The 9425-nt window shown below is 39.7% G+C and overlaps 1 long non-coding RNA gene across 1 annotated transcript; it reads left to right on the top strand.

Moving 5' to 3' along the window:
• Positions 1–3141: 3141 nt before the first annotated feature.
• LOC138049763 (uncharacterized) lies at positions 3142–9425 on the top strand. Its single transcript, XR_011132438.1, has 3 exons — positions 3142–3397; positions 7290–7368; positions 8630–9425. It is a non-coding gene; the product is annotated as an uncharacterized lncRNA (long non-coding RNA).

Below are 9425 nucleotides of genomic sequence, written 5' to 3'. Positions count from 1 at the left end.
AAGTACCAGTTCAGACTTCGAAAATTAACATTCTTTGGACATGACTTGAGCAAACAAGGAATTTCACCAAGTGAAGAGAAAGTGTCTGCAATTCAAAATGCCAAGCCACCACAGAATACCGCAGAAGTCAGATCGTTTTTAGGGCTCGTACAATACTGCGCCAAGTTCCTGCCAGACTACGCCCAGGTCGCCGAACCGCTCAGAATCCTTACAAGAAGGGATCAACATTTCATGTGGGGAGACGCCCAAGAGAAATCCTTCCAGAAGTTGAAAGATCTGCTAACCCAAGCAGATACACTCACCTACTTCAAGAACGAATGCAGAACGCGAATAGTAGCCGATGCGGGTCCCACAGGTATTGGAGCAGTTCTCACTCAGCTACAAGATGGCATGTGGAGGGTGATCTCCTATGCATCGCGAAATCTCACCGACGTGGAAAGGCGCTATTCCCAGACGGAAAAGGAAGGTCTTGCGTTGGTATGGGCTTGCGAGAGGTTCAAGCTGTATGTTTATGGTCGAGAATTTGAGCTAGAGACCGATCATAAACCTCTAAAGCACATCTATAACGCGTCCTCTAAGCCGTTCCGCACGAATAGAGCGATGGGTCCTTCGCTTGCAGGGATACAATTTCAAAGTGATTTACCGTCCTGGTAAGACCAACATCGCTGACGCCCTTTCAAGGCTGAATTCTATGGATCAGAAAGATCCCAGCGGCGAGGGAGCTGACTTTGTTAGAGTTATTGTACAAGAAAGTAGGCCAATGGCTATGACTGCAAGAGAAGTTGAAAGAGAATCAGAAAAAGATCCTGAACTGTGTAGTATTAGATACTACATACAAAGTGGTGACTGGTCTCAATGCAAAATGCCTCATTACCTGAGTGTGAAGAATGAACTTTGCACAATAGGGAAGTTAGTCATGCGCGGAACAAGGATCGTCATCCCTCAGAGTCTCAGAAGTGAAGTACTGCGTTTAGCACATGAGGGGCATCAAGGTATTATGAAGATGAAAACCCAGTTGAGAACGAAAGTTTGGTGGCCCAAAATAGACTTTGATGCGGAGAAAGTTTGCAGAAGCTGCCCGAGATGCCAAGTAGTGGGAGAATTTTGTCCACCTGAACCAATGCAGCGCGTAGAACCACCGTCCGGACCATGGCAAGATGTAGCCATCGATGTCTTAGGTCCATTTCCTTCTGGAGAAAACCTACTTGTAGTAGTGGATTACGACAGCCGTTTCTTTGAAGTAGTTGTCATGCGCACAACCACCTCTCAAAAGATGATTGAAGCGCTAACGCCCATATTTACACGGTATGGCTACCCATTCAGTCTTAAGTCGGACAATGCTCCTCAATTTGTATCCGAAGAATTTGAAGCTTTTCTAACTGACCATGGGATTGAACATCGAACATCCCCACCCCTCTGGCCCCAAGCAAATGGGGAAGTAGAGCGCCAGAACCGAACATTGTTGAAGTCACTCAAAATAGCTGAAGTAGAAGGAAAAAAGTGGAAAGAAGAATTGAACAAATTCCTGTTAGCATACAGAACAACCCCCCACAGCAGTACAGGAGCAACCCCAGCATTTCTAATGTTTGGAAGAGAATAAGAGTGTTCTGGATGAAGGCATTAGACTGGAATCAGAAGCTTGCAGGCAAAGTGTATGCTGACAAACGGCGACACGCTCTTGATAACTCTATCACTCCTGGAGATAAAGTCCTTGTCAAGAACAGCAAGTCATCCGGAATGTTAACTCCCAACTTTGACACCGAGCCTTACACTGTTCAGACAAAAGAGGGACAAGAACTAACCTTGAAATCAGCCGAAGGTGTAGTACACCGGAGAAATAGTTCATTTGTTAAACCTTATAAAACCCCAGAGAAGCCGGAGGAGATTGTGGGAGCTGAAACCCCAGCGAGTCTGGTGATCTCACCCCTGCCTGTAGGTACCTCAGAAACATCGGCAACCACAGAGCCACGTAGAAGGCCAAACCGAACTATACGGATGCCAGCCAAGTTTAAAGATTTTGTTCTGGAAAAGTGAATAGTTTTAAAAGACTGTTGAGACTGTTAGGAAAAAGAGTTTTGCGATTGTTGAGATTGTTTATGAATCTCGGGACAATAGACTGTGTTAAGCACTTTGAACATTTTTATTGTTTGTTATAAGTTGAGTTCTGTTTTCACTAAGGAAGGGAATGTAGTGTTTAGCTTAAGAGACATTTTGGTGATTACTACATGATGTATTGCGAGTAAAGAAGCATGGCGTGTTTGAGAATTAAAGTGTGTTGTACTTAACACTGACGAATCTGTTTATATCTCGGCCATCACTACAGTGAGTGATTTGAAAATGCTGTGAGTGATTTGAATTTGCTGTGAACATTTGGTTTTGATGTAACAATTGTGGGCCACCGAACAATAGCATCAAACTATAGACGACTGAATAACTTGTCTGCTTCTCCCGCTGTGGAAAGTCTTTATGAGGCTAAAAGTTGATGGGATATTCAAGCACTTGGAAAGATCTAGCCTGCTATCTCCGGAATAATACAAAACGACTTCCTTTAAGGTGCAATACCACTTCTCAGGCATGCAATTCCAGGTATCATGGGTGACAAATTACTCCTTAATTTAGGCGCAAAATTTCAGCGTTAATTCATAATTTCACATGTGAAATTACAAAATTGCCATGGTAACATCTCTTGTATCTCGATCAGAGCCAAGATGGCGTCTAGATTTAAGACAGTGACCATTGAAGAAGTTACGAAATTAAAAGAAGCGGCAGAAAATTTAAATACGTGAAAGAGCACAATTAACTGGGTGAGAGGTTTTGAGAAGTGGTGTGACGAAAATAGCTTTGAGAAAAACCTGGAGATTATTCTTCCCGAGCAGTCGGATAAAGTACTCGAGCGATTTTACAATTACGGTTGTGAGCGTAATTTGTCACCCACGACATTAAAAGGTAATCAAATAGTTTTCTCGTGAAATTAGGAAATAATTTCACTTGCGTTTTGTCAAAATTCTGATAATTTCCCTCGCCTAAAGGCTCGGGAAGTGATCAGAATTTTGACAAAATGCGCGTGAAATTATTTCCTAATTTCACTCGTCGCCATTTGACTACACATGCTAATACTCTCGGCTTATCAGCCAATCAGAATGCGAGTTTTTACTCCGACTTAAGCGATTCGGCTATATCGAAATTCATCTGACTCTTGAGTTTCACGTTCATTCGTTAACAAATCATTGTGCTTGACCGGGAAAACTGCAGGTGTTTTTCTAAGAAAAAAAATCAACTAGTATGTTATTCGGCAACAATAGCAGGTGTAAAAAGGATGAGAGAAATTCCAGGACAACATCTCATAACACTCCACCTTGATGTAGAAAGCTAACAACGTTATCAAAGGTTATCTATGGTAAGTCTAGAGGGGTTCTTTCTAACTGTGTACACTTTTTGTGAAATTAGAAAAAGCGTCGCAGCCGCAGTCGTGATAATCATTGACAATATTCGTGTTTACATTGCTGGTGATTAAAGCGGCCGGCAATAAACGCAGATAAATCTTGCTGTCTCATCAAAAACGGGTTTTGAATCGACACTGTATCTTAGCTTTTATAAAATAGAACGCCCATAATTGTGTGTTTTCAAGTTACACGCAAATTAATTAGTTGAGATAGATTCGTTTGTTTTTAAAATGCCGAAAGTCAAAACAGGATGTGTTCAGCTTCCCTTGAAGAAAATGGTTTCATCTGCCTAAAATAAATAGATGTTAGATTAGATGAAACGTTTTGAAACTGTTCTTTTACGGGTTCGTTACTAGTTTTATTTGTTTTCAGTAACGTTAATAATGTTTGACTTCTTTTTTTTTCTATGAAGGAGTTCATGTTCTCCAACAATAACCTCATAGGTTTAACCAACATCACAGCCATGCTTGTTCCGCAGCCGAAATTTCTCATGACACAACCTCCTTCCACGCCGTCACTCTATCAGCCATTTCCGTTAACAGATCTTGGGCATCTATTCCAGTATTTTTTGGTTTTTAGTAGGGAAGGTTAAATAGCGATATGCATTTCGTTTAATTTAATTCTTCCTTGAACCGGTAAATCGAACTTCTGACTTGTAGTTCCAATGTACTATTTGGCGTTCTTCGGGCGGTGCATTTTTTGTATTCCTATTCCTATTAACTAAGGCAAAATAATGGCATAATTGTAGAGGATCACTGCGTTTTCCGAAAGAAAGGGTATGAATAAGATTTGTTCGAGACTACATCAGCCTCGAATAGTTTACAAGCAATCGATGTTTCGATGAAACATATTCTAACCGGGGCAATTTGCAAAACCGGTTTGGTGTAGTTGGAATGTCAAATTCTATGGAGAATTCTCTCCGGCTGGATTAATGAGGTTTTAAAAATTACTGAGTAACTGAATGTTGACATTGGTTGGTGCTTTAGTGACTTTTAAACGCACTTCCATAATAAATGTTATTCCATGAAGATTCCAACGTGTTTAGAATTAGAAATGTAAACGTCTGACTAGGTTTGGGTCGTAAAGAAAAACAAGGTTATTAAAAATCTTGTGGGGTTAATAAGAGACGTATCGAAGACTTGATCTTTTTCAGGAGAGAGATTTCCTAAATCAGTCATGAGGGACACTCTTATTTTCTGGCGTTTAGTTTTGGAAGGCTGTACGAAACTCATTAAATATTAAACAAAACGTTAATTGGAAATTGGTATATATATTAACATATATTTTGGAAGCTCTAACTTTGCAAGAGTGTTTAGTATTTGTTATTAGTATTGCTCTAGTATGATTACATATGTGATTATTAAGCTAAGTGAAGTTAACAGTCTTGAAGCAACTTGAGTCACTTGATGGGCATCACTGGGTTATTCCTCTAAGCTTTTACGCAATTGTGCCGTAGAAATTGCACCATCTCTGTGCCAACTATTCAATTTGTCTCTGGAGTACGGATCCTTTCCTCAGAAGTGGAAAGATGCCAATCTTGTTCCGATCCATAAGTGCGATTCCAAGACAGCTGTTAGTAGCTATAGAGGTATTTAAATTCTTGATGAACTTTTTAAGATCTTAGAACGGCTTGTTTATAATGAAATTTTTGGGGTCATATTCACAAACCCTGTGCATTGGCAACATGTTTTTCTGCCAGGAAAATCCACGGTTACCCAGTTGATTCAGGTCGTTCATAAATTTGCCAAAGCTCTCGAGCTAAGGCAACAAGCTGATGTCATTTATCTTGACTTTTCTAAGGCCTTCGATCGGGTTCCTCATGAGAAGCTTTTATGTAAGCTTAAATATGCTGTTGCATCATAGGACAGTTATTGTCCTGTTTTAGGTCTTATTTAACAGGCAGGAGACATAGAGTTGTTGTTAATAACGAAGGGTGTGATTTTCGTCCCGTGACATCTGGGGTCCCCCAGGGATAAATTTTAGGGCCTCTTCTCTTCTTAATTTTCATTAATGACATGCCTAGTGTGGTTTCTAGGAAAACATATTTGCCTCTTTTCGCTGACGTCTCTAAGTGGTTTCGCGTAGTGTTAGGTCAGGATGATGGTGACAGGTTACAAGAAGACATGAATAATTTATTTGACTTGCACTTGGGGAATGGAATTTAATGTTTCGAAATGCAAGGTTTTGAGGGTGACTCGTAATTAATTAGTGATTGAAAGGGACTATTTTCTCGGTGGAACTAAGCTAGAGCGTGTAAATGTTAAGAAAGACCTGGGTGTGTTAATTAGTCATGATCTGAGTTGGACTGAACAATCATGTAGATTTCATTGCTTCTAAAGCACAAAGGATGCTGAACTTACTTTATCGAACATGCAGTGATATAACTTACCTCAAAACTAAGAAATTGTTATAGATCAGATTTCTATTGGATTATGCTAGTATAGTATAGTCCCCTCATACTAAAAGTAATATTATTAAATTAGAAATTCAGCGAAATTCAGCTCTAAGAAAATGAACGCTTACGAAAACTAAACTTACTGCCATTTAAGCAATAGAGGGCGTTTTACGTGTTTCCATAACCTCATCTAAACACGAGGGGGAATTGGGGGAATTCGAGACAGTTATGCAAACCCGATACGCAGTCGACACTTCCAAACCACTTCCTTCTGCTCTTCCTAAAATCTGTGTATTAATATTTCTTTACTTTTGCATCAATATTTGTTTTGTATAAAGCAGGTTAGCAAAATCTGTCTACCTTGCTTTAGTTCGCATTGTTGAGCGTTAAAAACAGAATTTTCGGTCTTATTCTTTTGACGGCAAGTCGTATATTTTGAGGTCTCCCGTGCAGAAACTAACTCCACCGGACAGGGATTAACTTGAGCGAACTTTTGTCGTGGAAAGCTGTCAGATGCTCAGAATAAGTTGTAAGGGAACTTGAAAATGATCAACATGTCAGCCTCAAAGCCACAGTTTCTCGATTCCCTTTTATTTATCATCAGTCTTTCTGGGTTTAGTATTTTACTACTAACAACATTTCTTCTCAGGGGGCTGGCTATTTACCTAAGATATCTACCATGGCACTATAATTTTATACGGTATCAAAACAACGTAGTGTACTATTAGAGCTACATATTTCTCCAAGACAACTTGAATCTCCTGGAAAACAAAACGCAGCTCAATTGACAGGACGGCTTAATGTTTATCAACCGTGCCTTCCACCTCTGCGACCCTTGTTCAACTCTCGGCCCCGAGATCGTATGTGGGTGGGTTGAGTTTAAGTCGATCTCAATCTGACTCCGAGGGTTTTTCTCCGGGTACTCCAGTTTTCCTCCTTCATCAAAATTGACTCTCAGTCGATTACATTCGGCTGCGTGCGGATACTCTCGATAGGGATAACCTCTGGTATCTTTCCCTTTCATTGCACTGAATGAATAAAGTTGCTATTATTGTTATTATTATTATTATTGTTATTGTTATTGTTATTGTTATTGTTATTGTTATTGTTATTGTTATTGTTATTGTTATTGTTATTGTTATTGTTATTGTTATTATTATTTTCAAGTAATAGCGCGCTTCAAATTTAGGCGCGCTTAATCATTTTAGTAAGAAAACTCATTTTTCGATATTCTCTCTTGACAGCGTTCTTCTAACTAATACAATCGTGCTTTATGTATGAAATGACACGCTGCACTTTCATTAACTGAAGTTACATGGCATCTGTTACTGAGGTTTTTCCAGGGTCTCGAGTGTGCGAGTCTCCTGGGACTATTCATTTGTTAAAACAGATCATGTTATGTACTAATCAACCCGGCTACATGGTCGTAATTCTTCCTTATTGCCTCTTAGATGATGCAATTTTCATTTCTGTTTACCTGCATTTTACCTTTCCAAGTGATTCACTCAACTCAAACATTCCGGAACCTAGGTAAGTTGAATGGGTCTTACACACAGGCCGCGGAGTACGTTTAAAAGTTGGAGGGGTGGGGAGGGGGTAGGTTTTGGAATGGGTCACGGAATTGTGAGGGGAGGGGAGAGAGGTTTAGGAGAAACGACACTTTTTCGAGACCGCTCAAGGAACCTGCAGAAAGAATTTGCCCAATTTGTAAAATAGAAATGGAGGACGAATACCATTTTCTAAATATATGCCCTGCTTACCTGGAAAAACGATGTTCGTTACTAGACTATTTGGAAAAAGAATGTAGAATAAAAATAAGCAGAATGTCACCTAATAAAATATTCATGTTTCTGATAAACCCTCCTAGCGGAAATGTTAAAATACAAAAACTAATAGCCAAACATATATTCGAATGCTTTGAAAAAAGGAAAGGGCAAGACGGATAAAAGTAAATACTCCAGGACTTAATTAATTAATAACCTTTTAGCCATGTATATTTTTCTTGTTTGTAATTGTTAGTTATTTGGAAATTGTGGTCGATATACTATTTATTGTATAAGACTCCAAATAAAACATGTCTGTCTGTCTGTAGAAAAAAAGTGAGGGATACAGCCCCCCCACCCCTCCCCCCCAGGCGCTCCCTCTCCGGGGCCCACGTTACAGTACTATAAACGTTTAACTTTTTTAAAAGGTCTTTAATAGGATGAGTCCATGAGTAGGAGCGTCCCTATGCACTGTATCCTTGAGTCAACCTTTGCTTGTATCTTTCTATTCCTAGAACTAACCCTTCAGCAGGAGGCTCTCTGCATTTACATCAATTTGCACAAATTGCATACATTATTTTTGCTATTTTTGTCTTCGTTTGAGAATATCTTTATACTGATTGGCCATTTCAAACAACGCGTGCAGAGCCGAAGAACTCGTGGCGTTTTAAAAAATAGAAAGATACGCTCTCTTTAGCATGTGGGATGAATATATCGACAATTTTTTTCGCATAAAAGACCTCACCTGTTCCCAACATTGGACAGGGAGTGTTGTACCTTGGCCGGTGGTTCAGTTTTGGCTTGTTGGAAATGTTACAGTCAAGAACTTTTCAATTTGGAAATATTCAGGTGAAAAGACCTTAAATAAGACTGATTTAGAATGAAAAATGATTAAAACAATTAAGTGTAGGCTTATTTTAGTTGACGAGCGGTTGGTACACTTTCTCGCAGAAGGTCGGAGGGGAAACAGAAAACAAGGCACAAAGTTATTTATTTTACATGAAAATATATTTTGTTTTTCTTTTCAGGGTTCAAATCAGCTTTAATTGGGCATATCCCTGAACACCAGGAAAGGTTAGCGCGAAGGTTACGGTGGTCTACAGGTTGCAAGAGGCGATGGGTTCCATGTTACAGGGCTACTGTTGATGGATGGAAAAGTTACGTATTCCATGAAAAATGCGACAACAAGGGGCCGACAGTGACGATAGCCAGAAAAGATTCTTACTTATTTGGAGGCTTCGCAGACACGAGCTGGAGATAAAGTCCTTGTCAAGAACAGCAAGTCATCCGGAATGTTAACTCCCAACTTTGACACCGAGCCTTACACTGTTCAGACAAAAGAGGGACAAGAACTAACCTTGAAATCAGCCGAAGGTGTAGTACACCGGAGAAATAGTTCATTTGTTAAACCTTATAAAACCCCAGAGAAGCCGGAGGAGATTGTGGGAGCTGAAACCCCAGCGAGTCTGGTGATCTCACCCCTGCCTGTAGGTACCTCAGAAACATCGGCAACCACAGAGCCACGTAGAAGGCCAAACCGAACTATACGGATGCCAGCCAAGTTTAAAGATTTTGTTCTGGAAAAGTGAATAGTTTTAAAAGACTGTTGAGACTGTTAGGAAAAAGAGTTTTGCGATTGTTGAGATTGTTTATGAATCTCGGGACAATAGACTGTGTTAAGCACTTTGAACATTTTTATTGTTTGTTATAAGTTGAGTTCTGTTTTCACTAAGGAAGGGAATGTAGTGTTTAGCTTAAGAGATATTTTGGTGATTACTACATGATGTATTGCGAGTGAAGAAGCATGGCGTGTTTGAGAATTAA

Source organism: Montipora capricornis, chromosome 5 (genome assembly GCF_036669925.1).
Source record: "Montipora capricornis isolate CH-2021 chromosome 5, ASM3666992v2, whole genome shotgun sequence".
In the NCBI taxonomy this organism is placed as follows: domain Eukaryota; kingdom Metazoa; phylum Cnidaria; class Anthozoa; order Scleractinia; family Acroporidae; genus Montipora; species Montipora capricornis.
The sequence above is the reverse complement of the archived record's forward strand: the minus strand, read 5'-3'. Positions and strand labels throughout refer to the sequence as shown.